The following is a 20,240-nucleotide window of genomic DNA, read 5'->3' on the forward strand; positions in this document are numbered from 1 at the left end:
TCCAGTACCTTGGAATAGACCTTACCTGGGAGGCTGAGGAGTGTGATCCCTCTGTAGTTGGAACACACCCTCCGGTCCCCCTTCTTGAACAGAGGGACCACCACCCTGGTCTGCCAGTCCAGAGGCACGGTCCCCGAACGCCACGCGATGTTGCAGAGACGTGTCAACCAAGACAGTCCTACAACATCCAGATACTTTAGGTACTCAGGGCGGATCTCATCCACCCCCGGAGCCCTGCCACTGAGGAGTTTGCGAACAACCTCAGTGACTTCAGCTTGGGTGATGGATGAGCCAGCCTCCGAGTCCCCGGTCTCTACTTCCTCTTCGGAAGACGTGACTGAGGGATTAAGGAGATCCTCAAAGTATTCCTTCCACCATCCGACGACATCCCCAGTCGAGGTCAGCAGGCCTCCACCCGCACCGTAAACGGTGTTGGTGAGACACTGCTTCCCCCTCCTGAGGCGCCGGACGGTTTGCCAGAATTTCTTTGGTGCCGACCGATAGTCCTCCTCCATGGCCTCCCCGAACTCCTCCCAGGCCCGGGTTTTTGCCTCTGCGACAGCACGAGCCGCGGCTCGCTTGGCCTGCCGATACCCGTCGATGACCTCCGGAGACCTACAAGCCAGAGTGGCCTGATAGGCCTCCTTCTTCAGTCTGACGGCATCCCTTACTTCCGGTGTCCACCACCGGGTTTGGGGGTTGCCGCCACGACAGGCACCGGAGACCTTGCGACCACAGCTCCGAGCAGCCGCATCAACAATGGAGGCGGAGAACATGGTCCACTCGGACTCAATGTCCCCAGCCTCCCCCGGGACATGGGAGAAGCTCTCCCGGAGGTAAGAGTTGAATACCCTACTGACAGAGGGCTCCACTAGACGTTCCCAACAGACCCTCACAATGCGCTTGGGTCTGGCAAGTCTGTCCGGCTTCCTCCTCCGCCAGCGGATCCAACTCACCACCAGGTGGTGATCGGTTGACAACTCTGCCCCTCTCTTCACCCGAGTGTCCAAGACACGCGGCCGGAGGTCTGATGACACAACAACAAAGTCGATCATTGACCTCCGGCCTAGGGTGTCCTGGTGCCATGTGCACTGATGGACACCCTTGTGCTTGAACATGGTGTTCGTTATGCACAGAAGTCCAATAACTGAACACCACTCGGGTTCAGATCGGGGAAGCCGTTCTTCCCGATCACCCCTCTCCAGGTGTCACTGTCATTGCCCACGTGGGCGTTGAAGTCCCCCAGTAGAACAACGGAGTCCCCGGTCGGTGCACTGTCCAGTACCCCTCCCAAGGACTCCAAGAAGGCCGGGTACTCTGCACTGATGTTCGGCACGTAGGCCGCCACAACAGTGAGAGACCTGTCCCCCACCCGAAGGCGAAGGGACGCGACCCTCTCGTTCACTGGGGTAAACTCCAACACGTGGTGGCTGAGCTGAGGGGCTATAAGCAAGCCCACACCAGCCCGCCGCCTCTCCCCGCGGGCAACACCAGAAAAGTGGAGCGTCCAGCCCCTCTCGAGGAGATGGGTTCTCATGTATTTATATTTTTGTTAATTATTTATGTCATTGACCAGGTCAAATATATTCACCAGTTTTGATAATGATGGGCAATCCAAGTAATACTATGGGCAAATATTGATATCAATGCCAACAAGCTTTGTGAAAAGTAAATATCTGTGCAGAACACATCAAATATAAATAATATAAAAACAAAAGTTAAACAAAAGTGTTATTTTTTTTTATTTCCGATACCTTGGTCAGTATTTTTTTATATACCGATATTTATTAGCATCCGACCATCACTAGTTTTAGACAAAAACGACAACTCCTCTAGACATAAAATCATGTGTAAAGTGTGTACCCTAATGACCGACTAAATCAAACTAATACTTTTGAGTTGCAGTGTCAAATTACGAAAAAGTACATAAAACACCCTACCCTCAATCCAGGTCTTGACGCAAGACTCCACGATACAGAGTATGCTGGACCACAGTTATCGGTAACCCATATCCTTTTATTCACATTTATCAGTCACCCATAGTCTTATATTCACATTTATCAGTAGCCCATATTCTTATTATCCGTATCTATAGCGGAGGGCCGGCCCGCAATCATTGGTGTGCAAAAATAATAATTAAAAATAATTAAATATCAAATAAAATAGAACTTTTCTGTCAAATATATTGAATATATTATTTAATTCATTTCACGTCATATTTATTAAGGATACAAGTGCAGACAGATGTCTAAGGGCATGTCATGACATGTCATTCTATCTATGCCATAGATATAATGGTATGACATTTTCCCATTACAATTGCAAAACCTTATTATGCTGGGCTAAAAACTTTGTTTCAAAAAAATGAAACTGTTTAGGATTTTGTGTGAGCTATATTGCAGTTGTGTGTCATAGTAATCTTTTAGAAAATAGTTTTACTTTCAAAATGGATACATTTTCCTCTAAAAGCAATCTTTTAACATCAAAACTCTCTAACTTTGGTTATGTGCTCTTTCATTCATTTGACGCTGCAGCTCAAAAGTCCCATGCTGAACAGCTAACTGGGCTAAAAATGTTATTCCACCTAAGCCCCTGGTTCAAATATGTGACTCGCCGCAGTCACATATTTGCGTATTTGCGCAGACGGAACAGAGCAACAGAGCTTTTAATTTTTTTTTTTTTTGAATGAGTGATTTTAATTTTTTTTGCAGAATGTGCAAGTTGAAGTCACTAAGGAGCCACTCCGTGTTTCAGATAACACTATTGGTTGTCTTAAAAGTATACATTAAGATGTTAAAGATGGGTAGTTTTCGGGTGTTTTTTCGTGCTCCGCTCGGGGTTGTTTTACTTCCTGCTTTCGAAGAGTGCAGACGCTTTGCTTGCGCGCTCCAGCTTGCTATCGCTGCTTTCCTTATTTATTTTGCTTTTTAATCTGTTTTTTTCTTCCAAACATTTTTTCTTATGATTTTTTCAACTAAATTTTAAGAACATTTTCCCAGTTTTAACGACATATCTGACGCCAGCGACATGTCCGGGAGAAGAAGGGAGAAAGACCGTGAACGCTGTCGGAAATATCAACAAGAAATTAATGAGCTGAAAACACGGATATGTTTATGTTTTGGAATCTGAAAAAGTTCTTCACTATACCATTCCTGTTTCAACCGATGGTAAGAAGAGCACAATTTTTACAAGAAAACTGCTACTTTCAACCTAAACCGCAGTGACTCTGTGACGTTTCCAAAACTGTCTCAAAACCAGTGTCTTGGATCCAACTTGGAGCTAAGCCTAAACAATACAAAGCTAACGTAAAGTCACCTAAAATACAGCCAACAAACAGATTTTTACCACTTTCAAAGATGGATTTAAAGGAAAAAAGGAAAAATGACGCAGCCAAAATACAGCAAGGAGGATCTGTGCCAAGCGTCAAGGTCACTCAGACACAGACATTCCTTATCGGAGACGGTGTGATAAGTCACATGACGCATGAAAAGATAAACACACATTCTTTTCCTAGCGCCACTGTTTCTGAGATAACGTCACTCCTTCCAAACATCCTCTTCCAAACATCGACAGGAAGATAAACAAGTTTAGCCGGCTTCTTCAGCTGAACACATGGCTGTCCAAAAAGTGTGCTCCTAGAGGACTACATTACATTGAGAATTTCTATCTATTCTGGAAACGAGAGGACCTGTTTAAGAGAAATGGCCCCCACCTATGCAGAGGTGGAGTGAGGGTGCTGACAGAGAACCTGCTCCACGCTCTGAGGCATTGGACTGGGCCTGGACAGGTCCCTGAGCAGATAGTTAGAGAACAGAGGAAAAAGCAAACAAATCCTGCTCCATCAGCCAGAGACCGAGCCAATGTTTCAACATCAAAAGCACCACAACCTCAGCCTCCACCAAAGGATTCATCAGCAGCCGCTCCACCACCACCACCACCACCACCACCAGAAAAGGATTCAGCTCCAGCTGTTCCACATTCACCTCCACCGCCTCTAGCGAAGGACTCATCAGCAACAGCACCACCGCAATCTTCAAAGGCCTCAGACCCATCTGTGACAGGCTCGACAACATCCCTGTCATCGCCCCTGCCTTCAGACCAGCCCTGGATTCCCCCTGCAACATCTACTCCCACTACAGACTCCTCATTCTCCTTCTCATCTCCACCCTCACCCATTGGCCTTCCCAGCCATTTTGAAAGTCTGATCAAATCAGGCATTAAGATGGCTCCACTCACGCCCAATATAGCAAGATCAAGAGTACTTATCAACTCTTCCCTGCACAAGCCGACTACACCAACAAAAGCCCCACCACCTATCCCCCCTCGTTTTTCACCTGGTTCCCATAGCCAGGATGCACTGGGTCTCAGCGTTGCCAGGACTTATTGTCATATTAAAAATCAAACCAACCCGGGGCCCTATGTAAAAATACCCCCCCCAGTGCTATTTCTGTAGTCACATCACACAGATGGAAAAACAAAATGTGAGTCAGGCGGCCCAATCTGAGAAATTTGATTCATATTCCCTGTGAAAAGATAAAGCACTGTCACACCGAAACTAGTCTGAAACTTGCTGTGCTAAATGTCAGATCCTTATGTAACAAATCACTCTTAATTAATAATTTGATTTCTTTTTATAATCTTGATTTTATGTTTTTAACTGAAACATGGCTTGACAAAAACAAAGGAAATGTAGTTCTGATAGAATCTGCTCCACCTAACTTTAAAGGTTGAATGGACGATTTTTTGGGCCCAAATCTTAGTCTCATTTCCTCGTGGCAATTAGTCCTGCCACGTATCAATCATAAAACGCACCTGGTGCGTGTGGCTCGTCCCCCGAGAGCAGCACGGTTCCGCGTGTCTAAGCGCATTGATCTATCATAATATAGTTCCCTCAGTGTACGGGACAAAATTAGGACAGAGAAAGACAGTTCGAGCTGACTCAGAAGAAGACGGAAATCTACGGGAGACGAGAGATGCGATGCGATCCGTCGCACTAATAAACAAACGCACGTGTGTGTTGTATCAGTCCGCACAGGGGAGAGCGCATGCATTGATGATTTTACTGAGATGCTTTCAGTCGTATGCACAGACTTTGATGGTTTGGTCATTACAGGTGGTTTCAATGTGCATGTTGATAATATTTGTGACAGAAACGCTAAAGAGCTTGATGCTGTCCTTGAAACTTTCAGTCTTACTCAGCATGTGAGAGGCCCCACCCAAAGCAGAGGGCACACTCTAGATCTCATAATTACAAAGGAGGTAAATATTTCAAATGTCAATGTGGTCGATGCTGCTCTGTCTGATCATTTCTGTGTCTTCTTTGACTTTTCTGTTTTTCCCAAACCACCAGCTGGTCCTGCAGTTGTTCAGAGGAGACACATAAATGATGGCCCAGGTGCACTGTTTATGGAAATGATAAACTTTGAAAATGTCTCATGTTCTAATGTAAATGATTTGTTGAACTCTGTTACATCTAGTGTTTTGAATGTTCTGGACACCATTGCCCCTATGAAGGCTAAAATGGTTAAAAATAAGCAGAAGGCGCCGTGGAGAAATTATGATTCGGTCAAGGCACAGAAAAGGGAGTGCCGCCGGGCCGAACGGAAATGGCGCAAGTCAAAGCTCCAGGTTCAAAAAGAGATTTACAAAGAGAAGCTGAACATGTACAACCTCATTTTATGTAGAACTAGGGAAAGATATTTCTCTGAAATAATTGGAAGCTGCAGTAACATCTCGCGTGTCCTGTTTGCCACAGTAAACAGATTAACTAACCCTCCAGCTCAGCTGCCGTTAGAACTCATTTCCACATCCAAGTGTAATGAGTTTGCATTATTCTTTAATGACAAAGTTCAGGGGATTAAAAATGCTATAAATCCCACAATGCAACAAATTGCCCTTAAACCACCCAGACACTTAGAGCTGACTCACCTGTAACTGACAAAACTGTCCATGAGATCATCATCAGTCTGAGTTCATCTACATGCTGCCTCGATGTGTTACCCACCAGATTTCTAAAGTCTGTGCTGAACAGTTTATTAGCACAACTCACTCACATAGTTAACACGTCGCTTCAATCTGGAACATTCCCAATGTCTTTGAAAACTGTGGTCATAAAGCCTCTCCTAAAGAAGAGCAGTCTTGATGCCGCAGTACTGAGTAATTACCGGCCCATCTCTAATCTGCCATTTTGGGGCAAAGTCCTTGAAAAGGTTGTTTACCAACAGCTCACAGATTTCCTCTTAATAAACAACTAATTTGAGGTTTTTCAGTCAGGTTTTAGACCTCATCACAGCACTGAGACTGCTCTTGTCAAGGTGATAAATGACATCCGCCTGAACACTGACACGGACAAAGCCTCAGTCCTAATTCTGTTAGATCTGAGTGCTGCTTTGGACACTGTCGATCATAGGATCCTCTTACAGAGACTAAAGGACTAGTTGGGCATCAATGGCACTGCTCTAAACTGATTAAGGTCCTATCTGGAAGACAGGAAGTACTTTGTTGAAATTGGTAGCTGTGTCTCAGACCACATGACCCTGACCTGTGGAGTGCCCCAAGGGCCAGTCCTGGGTCCCCTTCTGTTCAACCTCTACATGCTGCCGTTGGGTCAGTTGATACGCAGTGAAAATGTGTCCTATCACAATTATGCAGACGACATTCAGATCTATGTTTCACTGTCGGAAGGTGACTATGGACCAGTAGATTCACTGCATCCAACAGATCAGTGTGTGGATGCAAAACAACTTTCTCCAGTTGAACTCAGACAAGACTTAAATAATCGTTTTTGGCCCACAGAAACAAAGAGAAAGTGTTAGCGGTCACCTCCAGAGTCTTGCTCTGAAACCTACAAATCAAGTTAGAAATCTGGGGGTAATAATGGACTCAGACTTGAACTTTAACAGCCACATAAAATCAATAACATCAGCAGCTTTTTACCATCTAAAAAAACATTGCCAAAATCAAAAATATAGTGTCTAAACCAGATTTAGAGAGACTTATCCATGCGTTTGTCTCCAGCAGATTAGAGTATTGTAACGGCCTGCTCACTGGCCTCTCCAAACGAGCTGTAAAACAGCTGCAGTACATCCAGAACGCTGCTGCTCGGGTCCTGACTAGAACCACAAAGTACGATCACATTAGTCCTGTTCTCAGGTCTCTGCACTGGCTCCCTGTGGTTCAAAGAATATACTTTAAAGCAGCTCTGCTTGTGTACAAGTCTCTCCATGGCCTAGCACCAAAGAACATCTTGGACATGTCAGTGCCATATGAACCATCAGGACCTCAGGGACCGGCCTGCTGCAGGTTCCCAGAGTCAGGACTAAACATGGGGAATCTGCTTTTCAGCTTTATGCAGCTAAAATCTGGAACAGTCTTCCTGAAGATGTGAGACAGGCTTCTACTCTACAATTTTCAAATCTAAGCTAAAAACAGTTTTGTTTAGCTGCGCATATGACTGAAAGGATTTTTCTTTGCACTCTTCTCTTTTATGTTTGGCCTCGAAAACACGTTAGACGTGTAAAAGTACGTACAATCAGTTGGACTGTTTTAAAAAGGAGTTGGACTCCGAAAACACGTTACCCTTTGTGGCTCGGTGTTTTTTTTTGTTTTTTTTTTTTTTAAATTTAGTTAATTTTATTGTATTTCTGTTTCTGTAATTTCTTTGTGATTTTATTGCATTTTTCCTGCTGTGTGAAGCATTGTGAATTGCCCTGTGTATGAAATGTGCTCTACAAATAAACTTGCCTTGCCTTGTTACCTTTTTCCAGAAGCTCTGTGTTGTTAATTTTCGACCAATCAGCTACAAAGCACATGGCTACTTATTCACATGTTCTCCTCGGGAGACACTTTCGTTTCATTCATTTCTCCAGACTTATTATTCTACCACTACTACATCCACCAAATGCCTCAGACAAAAGTGCCCCCGGTCCTCATGGCGTAACTAGGCACAAGATACAATCCCTGCTATGTTGGTCTGTTACTGCGCTAGCTCGCGGCTAACTGGGCTAGCTCGTTGTTGTTGTTATCGGCCTCTCTGCGGCTTATTTTTCAGTGTTGTTTCTGTATTTCTTGACCCGTGGGTTGTGTGTGTCGTGTGGGGTATGTTTTATGGTGGTTTGGTGTTAGTTTTTGTGATTTTATTATCACTTTTGCCGCTGAGTTTGGCTTGTTGTTGTTCCGACCGGAGCCGGACGGAGCTAAGCTAAGCTACAGCAGCACTGTTGCTGCAGCACTGTTGAGCGTTGTGAGATCTGCAGCACTGGACCCCTGCATTATATGACTCGCAGAGATCCATTTGCAATGGAACTGAGGTACTTTTACTCTAAAGGATTGCTTTATCACTGACTTTTAGGGGTCGAGTTAGGCTACCGGAGCCGGGCGGAGCTAAGCTAAGCTAGAACGCTGTGTTGGTTATAATTACTGAGAATAACAAGACAAGATTCGGTCGTTATAATAAAAGTATTTATTCCCTACGATTACAAAACTAACAGATTAAAAACGCATGTCCTGTCCCTCTAAGTTCCCATCAGACGTCTGGTCCTCATCTGGGGGCCTCTCACACACAGGACAAAGAATATGATTATTTATAAGAAGGTGGATCTTTTCTGGCACCTCTTGGTACCAGGCTCTACCTTCCAGGACATCCTAATATGGGAGCAGAGACAGAGCAAGCAGACAGAGCAAGAATGTGCAGTGTCTGTGTGTGTGTGTGTGTGTGTGTGTGTGTGTGTCCAGTCTGCTATAACAATGAAAGGTATATTAATGCATTACAATATTAAATGCTTATTAATTCCTACATTGCCTCTTTTGAACTCATTTAGGAGTTCACAATTTAATTAATGTGGTCTGTAACTGGGGGAGCATATAGTCCCTTCAGTTCCTACTTTGTAAGTAGGAGATTATTGTTTTATAATTATTCTCTTTGTAATATATATAAAAAGTGGAATTTTAGTCTGAAGGTTCATAGCTATATATCTAATATATATCTAATCCTACGTAAAATTCTCTAGGAAGTGTCCAGTCAGTTCGATTGTATTGGAACTGAATCTAATCTTGCATAGAATATATTGTCAGTCTGTGTTATATGTGTTTGATGTCTAATGTTTTCCAATGTGTCCCAAAGAAGAATACCTATTACTACTCTACATCCTATTAAAACTCTGACTGCACAAACTAACCACATAAACCAACCTATAACCTCATAAACCAACCTATAACCTCATAAACCAACCTCCCTCTCTTGGACTGGGGAATACCCAGCCCACCTGAAAAAAGCAATGTAAGCGTGTGTGTCACCAAACACACACGCCCTGGAGAGTGCACGTGTAAGAAGACCACCAGACCATCTCTAAGCCAGGTGGCTCAGAGATCTACCGAGTCCTAAAACCAGCACTCAAACGGAGTCTACAACACAGAAATGTTTTGCAGAAGCACAGGAAAACAATACATGTAAAAAGTTAAATTTAAAAGGAAATGTTCATCTGAGATGTAGATGACGCTACAAGTCTCCTTTATCCACCGGTTTCACTGCGCGGGAGGTCCTGGCTTTGACAGTGAATGGACCAGACCAGCGAGGTTCAGTTCAAGATCTCCGGAGCACTTTCAGGAGAACCTTGCCGGGCAGAGGTTCAGCCGGAGCCGGGACCGCCTCCTTGTGGATCTGGGTGGAAAGGCTAGATGCGCAAGGCATGTAATTGACAAAAAAACAGGAGAGGGTTTAAGATGTCCCAGTCAACAGTTCAAATGGGGAGTGTCCCATTGCCCTGCAAATGGTCTGTTTTACTGTAAGCAGAGCAAGGGGTAATTAATCAAGCCAATTCACGTCAGTGACAACCATAATTTTGCCAAACGTAATTGTAGTAAAAATCAAATAAAATTAAAAAAAATAATAATAATTTTAGAGTGCCATTGAAGCGTTCAAAATTTCCTTTGGGACTGGGGATGATAACAGTGCCAAAAGATGTGTCGAAGGCCACACATGGCAACAACAGTGTCCAAATAAAAAATCTTAAAATCTACCTGCGTTGCACCAATGAAATTTTCCCATGTGGGACAATAAAGGAATATCTTATCTTATCTTATCTTAAAATGGGAGCCTTTGTCAGATTTGATTCAGAGCTAGGATATGCTTTTGGACAGGGGGAGAATCAATAATAGTCAAAAGGAAACATTTGCCACAAACTCTGGTACTCATGATATAATTAGGGGGCGGTACCAGGGTGAGGCAAACATTAATTGTAGTGGGTTTAACATGTGACGGACTTGTCAGTTAATGCAGCGTCTAACAGCGGTCCAGTGAGAAGAACAGGCTTCCCTTTAGGACCCCGCCAGAGGCCAGTGTCACCTTGGTAACAGTGATGGAGTCATTGTCAAAGCTTAGGCTATGACAATGACTTCAGTAGATAATGTAGTGTGGAGAGCAGAAAGTTACTCACCATCCGACAGCGTCTGAGGCGATATAGCCCGCCGCTCTCCTGGCCAGGCAATCTGCGGCCTCAGTGCCCCTGGAAACAAAGTCCTGCCCTTCGGTGTGGGCAGGGCTTATAAAAAAGATATAGCTGAGGGCAACACAAGTGCATAATCTAACATTTTGTTTAAATCTGGATGTCTGACTGGACCTTATTTAACTGTTCTGAAATAATTTCTTCACCATTCTGCCAAGTGAGCGACTATAACTCCCACGGAGTATGCAAAGTCTGAGTAAATAGTCACCGGTCAGTCAGCTGAGTCCTCAAGAGTAAGCACAATATCCAAGATCTCTGCACGTTGTGCAGATGTGCAGTAAGAGAGTGTAGAAGAACACCAGTCAACAGTTAATTGATTTTTCTAAAGTCATGAGCAGGTCTAAATTTAGAATTTAGAGAGGTCCTTCTTAAGTACATGTAGAATAGGAATGTTCACGTTAGATGATGATAGTTCCAGCACACAGGAGCCAATCAGTAACAGACGTTAGTCTTTAAGTCATTTGTCCTAAATCTTTCACCTGATGAGCCGATGAGACAGCCAGGGACACGTGTGACACGCTACCCTCAGACATTCTATACCAATCCAATTGTTCTTTGATCAGCTGACAATAAGCAGCTACACCTTATTTTCCTACCAGTATTTTATCAAATGCTATAGTTTTAGTGTGTACGGAAAGTTTTAACATCAAATTTAGATTGAAATACTTAATTATCGACCTGTCATGAAACAGAGTACAATGGAGGGAGTCCTGTGGTGCGTGGTAGGATGCCAGAGTGTCAATTCAAGGTGTCCATGCCAGATACTCTGCAGCCACGTCTTCTGTGATGTCGGTCAGGCGGGCCCAGTAATGCAACAATTAGTCCTTTATCAGAGCATAAAATAGTGGCCAGTGTAAAACTGCCCACTGTGGGAGCCTCAGCATTTGGTTGTGGATCAGCTGGGGGCCTGTGCACCGTGGGGGCTCCTCCTCTTCCATGGTGAGGAGTCGGTTGTGGGCAGGCTCGCATTGAACGGTCAGTGGATCCACAGCGCTAGCATGTTCCTTCCTCCCGTTGTTGATCAGTCTGAAATCCTCGACCACGACTTATTCCACCTTGGGCTCCTCCAAAGCCTCCTCTGAATCCTCCCTGAAAACATCAACCTTTCTTATTTACATTGTCTTTTAGATCTTTTATTTTTAAGTTTAATAACTGTTCCTGCAATTTCTGTGTCTCTGATTTGTTACCTTTTTCTTTGCTACGGTGTTGAGTCAAAGCGTGCACCACGTGTCTCCTGAACCAAGCGTCATCACCATCCATGAGGTCAGAGTTCATATTTAGATGTTCTTTAACATTCGGGGGAAGGGCTGCCATGACTGCGATCCATCCATCCATCCATTTTCTGCCGCTTTAACCGGGGCCGGGTCGCGGGGGCAGCAGTCTGAGCAGGGACTCCCAGACTTCCTTCTCCCCGGACACTTCCTCTAACTCCTCCGGGGGGATCCCGAGGCGTTCCCAGGCCAGCCGAGAGACATAGTCTCTCCAGCGTGTCCTGGGTCTTCCCCGGGGCCTCTTCCCGGTGGGACATGCCTGAAACACCTCCCGAGGGAGGCGCCCAGGAGGCATCCAGAACAGATGCCCGAGCCACCTCAGCTGGCTCCTCTCGACGTGGAGGAGCAGCGGCTCTACTCCGAACTCCCCCCGTGTGGCCGAGCTCCTCACCTTATCTCTAAGGGAGCGCCGAGCCACACGGCGGAGGAAACATTTTGACCGCTTGTATCCGCGATCTTGTTCTTTCGGTCACTACCCAAAGCTCATGACCATAGGTGAGGGTAGGAACGTAGACCGACCGGTAAATAGAGAGCTTTGCCTTTCGGCTCAGCTCCCCCTTTACCACAACGGTCCGATGCAGCGACTGCATCACTGCAGCCGCTGCACCGATCCGCCTATCGATCTCACGCTCCATCCTTCCCTCACTCGTGAACAAGACCCCGATATACTTGAACTCCTCCACTTGGGGCAAGGACACCCCACCCACCTGCAAGCCACCTTTTTCCGGTCGAGAACCATGGCCTTGGATTTGGAGGTGCTGATTCTCATCCCAGCCGCTTCACACTCGGCTGCAAACCGTCCCAGTGCATGTTGCAGGTCCGGGTTTGATGGAGCCATCAGGACAACATCGTCTGCAAACAGCAGAGTTGAAATCCTGTGGTCCCCAAACCGGACACCCTCCGACCCCTGACTGCGCCCAGAAATTCTGTCCATAAAAATTATGAACAGAACCGGTGACAAAGGGCAGCCCTGGCGGAGTCCAACATGCACTGGGAACAGGTCTGACTTACTGCCGGCAATGCGAACACAGCTCCTGCTCCGGTCATACAGGGACCGGACAGCCCTGAGGGCCCCAGACCCTGTACTCCCGGAGCACCCCCCAAAGGACAACCCGAGGGACACGGTGGGACAAGCACATGTGGACTGGTTGGGCAAACTCCCATGAACCCTCGAGCACCCGATGGAGGGTATAGAGCTGGTCCAGTGTTCCACGACCGGGACGAAAACCACTCTGCTCCTCCTGAATCCGATGTTCGACTATCGGTCGGATTCTCCTCTCCAGTACCTTGGAATAGACCTTACCCGGGAGGCTGAGGAGTGTGATCCCTGTAGTTGGAACACACCCTCCGGTCCCCCTTCTTGAACAGAGGGACCACCACCCCGGTCTGCCAGTCCAGAGGCACGGTCCCCGACCGCCACGCGATGTTGCAGAGACGTGTCAACCAAGACAGTCCTACAACATCCAGATACTTTAGGTAGTCAGGGCGGATCTCATCCACCCCCGGAGCCTTGCCACCGAGGAGTTTGCGAACAACCTCAGTGACTTCAGCTTGGGTGATGGATGAGCCAGCCTCTGAGTCCCCGGTCTCTACTTCCTCTTCGGAAGACGTGACTGAGGGATTAAGGAGATCCGACGACATCCCCAGTCGAGGTCAGCAGGCCTCCACCCGCACCGTAAACGGTGCTTCCCCCTCCTGAGGCGCTGGACGGTTTGCCAGAATTTCTTTGGTGCCGACCGATAGTCCTCCTCCATGGCGTCCCCGAACTCCTCCCAGGCCCGGGTTTTTGACTCTGCGACAGCACGAGCTGCGGCTCGCTTGGCCTGCCGATACCTGTCGATGACCTCCGGAGACCTACAAGCCAGAGTGGCCTGATAGGCCTCCTTCTTCAGTCTGACGGCATCCCTTACTTCCGGTGTCCACCACCGGGTTCGGGGGATGCCGCCACGACAGGCACCGGAGACCTTGCGACCACAGCTCCGAGCAGCCGCATCAACAATGGAGGCGGAGAACATGGTCCACTCGGACTCAAAATCCCCAACCTCCCCCGGGACAGGGGAGAAGCTCTCCCGGAGGTGTGAGTTGAATACCCTACTGACAGAGGGCTCCACAAGACGTTCCCAACAGACCCTCACAACGCGCTTGGGTCTGCCAAGTCTGTCCGGCTTCCTCCTCCGCCAACGGATCCAACTCACCACCAGGTGGTGATCGGTTGACAACTCTGCCCCTCTCTTCATCCGAGTGTCCAAGACACGCGGCCTAGGGTGTCCTGGTGCCATGTGCACTGATGAACACCCTTGTGCTTGAACATGGTGTTTGTTATGGACAATCCGTGGCTAGTGAACCGATCTTTGTCTGACCCGTCACCTAGGACCTGTTTGCCTTGGGAGACCCTACCAGGGGCTTGAAGCCCCTGACACCATATCTCCCGGGATCATTCGGGCGCTCAAACCCCTCCACCACGTTAAGGTGTCGGTTCAAGGAGATGACTGCGATCATGCATATTATTTTCCTCTCTAAGTATCTCATTGAGTGTCTTCCAGTCGCATCTTTCCATTGAGTTAAACACTTCTGGAACATTCTTCTGTTCCAATAGTGGGAGTCCATGGTGTGAGGCCAGAAATGCTGACGACCGGGTCAGGATATGTTTCTTTGATTATTGTATAAAAACTACTGCAGCACTCACCCATTATGCCCCTGAGGTCCACAGCTGTCAGCTGGTGTCCGACTGTTAGACTATTAGCCCCGTTAAATTTGGTTCAGCTATGTCTTATAGATCTTTGAATTGGAATGGTTGAGAACCTCCCAAACCTCCACTTCTGTCTACCATCAAAGGCATTTGGAGCATAGTAGGTTCTAATTCTGTCCAACCTGACGTTCTCTTTTCCTTATTTGATTTTCACTATCTTTCTTCACTCGTGCTCATGCCTTCCTCATCATCCCTGTATTTTGAGCCGCTTTTTCAATGACCATCTTTGTTCCGGGGTCAGAGTCTTGTCTGTTTCCTGACTGGAGGAGAAGGAGGAGGAGGAGAAGAATCCTCCCTCCTCTGATGAGTAAGTCTCCGTGTGTCCCCTTTGTTTCTTACCTGTTTGGCATTTTTCTTAGTCGCTGATTTCTTTAGTCTCATCTTTGACTTGGTCCTTTTTCTCTCGGTCCAACATCCTTTGATGTTCATCCACTCAGTGTTCCTGTTCTTCTTCTTCTCGTCTAAGTTTCGTTTCTCCAGAGCATTTCTCTTCCCCATGTTACTTAACTGAGGTGTCATTCTCATGTCTCCATTCCATTTTTTCCTATCACATGAGTTTTTTTTAAATGAATGCTCAATCAATCAATCAATCAATCAATCAGCTAAACAACCAATCAATTAACCAATCAATCATCCAATATTTATGTATTTATGTATTTATTTATTTATTCATGTATTTATTCTGAATCTTATATTTATTTATTTATTTGTTCATTTAGTTGTTTATTTATTTTATTTATTTATTTATGTATTCATTCATTTATTTTGAATCTTATAACCTATATATTGTCACAACACAAGTACACAACACAAGTACACAACACAATGCCCTCAACTCCTCAAGGGAGGGGTAACGCCCCACCCTCCGAGTTACTCCAAGCCCCCACCTTTTTTTTTCCTTTCCCTGACTGTCCCTATCTCTGCCTTCAAGAAGATTTTTCCTTTTCTTATTTTTTCTTATGTCTCTATCCAATTTTCCGTGGAATTTTGTGTCTGCTCTGTGGAATTCTTCGTCCATTTCGCTGAAGTCCCTGACTTCTAAATTAGTTTCTGGAGGGCCTCAATTCTCCAAGGTTTACTAAAACCTCACAACGATAGAATCAAGTCTGATTCTTATCACCAGCCTACGGTAGGCCGGAAGTCCCCGACTTCCTGAAGTCCCCGACTTCTCGAAGTCCCCGACTTCTTCTTGGACGCTAAGGACCCTGTCCTTTTCTCTAAGGACCCTGTCCTTTTTTAGGGACCCTGTCCTTTAATTCTCTCTCACTGCGCAGTGTTATATTCAACGTCTAGTGTTGACACAACAATCCGGGGTTTGGACCCAGGTTAATTCCACAAGTTCAATTTATCAATTTAGGCAGTATTTCAATAAAGTCACCTTTAACTTATTCAACATCTGTTATCCCACATTCAACATTCAACAAGAGTAACATACTTTAGACAAGACAAAACATCACAACATTGCCACAATTGTAAAACAGCAGTGCAAAAATCAAACATCCCACATAGCAAACTATTAAAAAATAAGAACTATAAAATCAGCAAAAAAATTAAAAAAATGTTTGCGAAAAAGTAACAACAAAAAACAACAAAAAATTCCCTGACCCTATTTACGCGCCAGAAAATGTATTTTGGGGTCTATTCGAAAATGTACAAGTGTCCTATAAATTTGGGACAGACTATTCAACATCCAACACATACCTTCCTGTTTCCTGCTTCCGAAGAGTGCACACGCTTTTTTGCTCGCTCCGCTTGCTATCGCTGCTTTCCTTATTTATTTTGCTTTTTAATCAGTTTTTGTCTTCCAAACATTTTTGCTTTAGACTTTTTCAAGTAAACCAAGGATTTTAAGAACATTTTTCCAGTTTTAACGACATATCTGACGCCAGCGACATGTCCGTGAGAAGAAGGGAGAACTGTGAACGCTGTCGGAAATATCAACAAGAAATTAATGAGCTGAAAACACGGATATTTGTTTTGGAATCTGAAAAAGTTCTTCACGATACCATTCCTGTGTCAACCGACGGGTAAGAAGAGCACACTTTTTACAAGAAAAACTGCTACTTTCAACCTAAACCGCAGTGACTCTGTGTCGTTTCCAAAACTGTCTAAAAACCAGAAAGACCAGGCTGTTTCTTGGAACAAACTTGGAGCAAAGCCTAAACGATACAAAGATAACGTGAAGTCACCTAAAATACAGCTCACCAACAGATTTTTACCACTTTCAGAGATGGAATTAAATGAAAAAAGGAAAGATGACGTGGCCAAAATACAGCGAGGAGGATCTGTGCCACAAGCCAAGGTCACGGAGATTGTTTTAGTTGGGGACGGCGCGATAAGTCACGTGACGCATGAAAAGATAAACACACATTCTTTTCCAAGCGCCACTGTTTCTGAGATAACGTCACTCCTTCCAAATATTATGGCTAAGCATGGAGGAGCTAAACAGCTGATTGTGCACGTGGGTGCAGTGGACATGCGGCAGGAACAGACTGAAGTTTTGAAAAAAGACTTCTTGAAGTTATTTGACGTGCTTGATAAAATGGAAATCAAAACATTCATAAGTGGACCTCTTCCAAACATCGACAGGAGGATAAACAAGTTTAGCCGGCTTCTTCAGCTGAACACATGGCTGTCCAAAGAGTGTACCCCTAGAGGACTACACTACATTGAGAACTTCTATCTATTCTGGAAACGAGAGGACCTGTTTAAGAGAAATGGCCCCCACCTATGCAGAGGTGGAGTGAGGGTGCTGACAGAGAACCTGCTCCACGCTCTGAGGCATTGGACTGGGCCTGGACAGGGTCCTGAGCAGATAGTTAGAGAAGAGAGGAATGAGAGAAGAATTCCTGCTCCATCAGCCAGAGACCGAGCCAATGTTTCAACATCAAAAGCACCACAACCTCAGCCTCCACCAAAGGATTCATCAGCAGCTGCTCCACCACCATCAGCAAAGGATTCAGCTCCAGCTGCTCCACATTCACCTCCAGCAAAGGAACAATCTTCAAAGGCCTTGGACCCATCTGTGACAAGCCCAACAACATCCCTGTCATCGCCCCTGCCTTCACACCAGCCCTGGGTTCCCCCTGCAACATCTACTCCCACTAAAGATTCATCATTCTCCTTCTCATCTCCACTCTCACCCATGGGCCTTCCCAGCCATTTTGAAAGTCTGATCAAATCAGGCATTAAGATGGCTCCACTTACGCCCAATATAGCAAGGGCTATGCCGACTACACCAACAAAAGCCCCACCACCCATCCCCCCTCGCCTCTCACCTGGTCCCAAACTCTCCTTGGCTACAAAAGCCCCACCACCCATCCAACCTCGCCTTTCACCTGGTATCTCCCATAGCTAGGATGCACTGGGTCTCAGCGTTGCCGGGACTTATTGTCACATTAAAAATCAAACCAACCCTATGTAAAAAGAGCCCCCCCTAGTGCTATTTCTGTAGTCACATCATCACACAGATGGAAAAACAAAATGCGAGTCAGGCCCAATCTGAGAAATGTGATTCATATTCCCTGTGAAAAGATAAAGCCCAGTCTCACTAAAACTAGTCTGAAACTTGCTGTGCTAAATGTCAGATCCTTATGTAACAAATCTCTCTTAATTAATAATTGTATTTCTTCTTATAATCTTGATTTTATGTTTTTAACTGAAACATGGCTTGACAAAAACACAGGAAATGTAGTTCTGATAGAATCTGCTCCACCCAACTTTAAGTTTGAATCTGAAACACGAGAAAACAAAAAAGGGGGTGGAGTCTGTGCTGTCTTTAGAGATGAAATAATTACCCGCAGGTTGTCTTTTGGGGTGTTTTCATCATTTGAGTATGTATCCTTTAAAATGGAGCTAAAACGGTCTCCATCCATTCTCTTCATTGTTTTATACAAGCCTCCACAGCACTGCCAAAGTTTTATTGATGATTTTACTGAGATGCTTTCAGTCATATGCACAGACTTTGATGGTTTGGTCATTACAGGTGATTTCAATGTGCATGTTGATAATATTTGTGACAGAAACGCTAAAGAGCTTGATGCTGTCCTTGAAACCTTCAGTCTTACTCAGCATGTGAGAGGCCCCACCCACAGCAAAGGACACACTCTAGATCTCATAATTACAAAGGGGGTAAATATTTCAAATGTTAATGTGATCGATGTTGCTCTGTCTGATCATTTCTGTGTCTTCTTTGACCTGTCTGTTTCTCTCAAACCTCCGGTTGGTCCTGCAGTTGTTCAGAGGAGACACATAAGTGATGGCACAGGTGCACTGTTTATGGAAATGATAAACTTTGAAAATGTCTCATGTTCTAATGTAAATGATTTGTTGAACTCTGTTACATCTAGTGTTTTGAATGTTCTGGACACCATCGCCCCTATAAAGGCTAAAATGGTTAAAAATAAGCAGAAGGCGCCGTGGAGAAACGATGATTCGGTCAGGGCACAGAAAAGGGAGTGCCGCAGGGCCGAACGGAAATGGCGCAAGTCAAAGCTCCAGGTTCAAGAAGAGATTTACAAAGAAAAGCTGAACATGTACAACCTAATCTTATGTAGAACTAGGGAAAGATATTTTTCTGAAATAATTGGAAGCTGCAGTAACAACTCGCGTGTCCTGTTTGCCACAGTAAACAGATTAACAAACCCTCCAGCTCAGCTGCCGTTAGAACTCATTTCCACATCCAAGTGTAATGAGTTTGCATTATTCTTTAATGACAAAGTTCAGGGCATTAAAAATGCTATAAATCCCACAATGCAAAAAATTACCCTAAAACCACCAAGACACTTAGAGCTAACTCACTTTGCACGAGTAACTGACAAAACTGTCCATGAGATCATCACCAGTCTGAGTTCATCTACATGCTGCCTTGATGTGTTACCCACCAAATTTCTAAAGTCTGTGCTGAACAGTTTGTTAGCACCACTCACTCACATAGTTAACATGTCGCTTCAATCTGGAACATTCCCAATGTCTTTGAAAACTGCGGTCATAAAGCCTCTCCTAAAGAAGAGCAGTCTTGATGCCGCAGTACTGAGTCATTACCGGCCCATCTCTAATCTGCCATTTTGGGGCAAAGTCCTTGAAAAGGTTGTTTACCAACAGCTCACAGATTTCCTCTTAATAAACAACTCATTTGATGTTTTTCAGTCAGGTTTTAGACCTCATCACAGCACTGAGACTGCTCTTGTCAAGGTGACAAATGACATCCGCCTGAACACTGACACGGGCAAAGCCTCAGTCTTAATTCTGTTAGATCTGAGTGCTGCTTTTGACACTGTCGATCATGGGATCCTCTTACAGAGACTAGAGAACTGGGTGGGCATCACTGGCACTGCCCTAAACTGGTTAAGGTCCTATCTGGAAGACAGGAAGTACTTTGTTGAAATTGGCAGCTGTGTCTCAGACCACATGACCCTGACCTGTGGAGTGCCCCAAGGGTCAGTCCTGGGTCCCCTTCTGTTCAACCTCTACATGCTGCCGTTGGGTCAGTTGATACGCAGTGAAAATGTGTCCTATCACAATTATGCAGACGACACTCAGATCTATGTTTCACTATCGGCAGGTGACTATGGACCAGTAGATTCACTCTGTCACTGCATCCAACAGATCAGTTTGTGGATGCAAAACAACTTTCTCCAGCTGAACTCAGACAAGACTGAAATAATCGTTTTTGGCCCACAGAAACAAAGAGAAAGTGTTAGCGGTCACCTCCAGAGT

The sequence above is a fragment of the Eucyclogobius newberryi genome, unplaced genomic scaffold, assembly GCF_026437365.1.
Source record: "Eucyclogobius newberryi isolate DKJ021-1_F unplaced genomic scaffold, fEucNew1.0.hap1 SCAF_15, whole genome shotgun sequence".
Taxonomy (NCBI): Eukaryota; Metazoa; Chordata; class Actinopteri; order Gobiiformes; family Gobiidae; genus Eucyclogobius; species Eucyclogobius newberryi.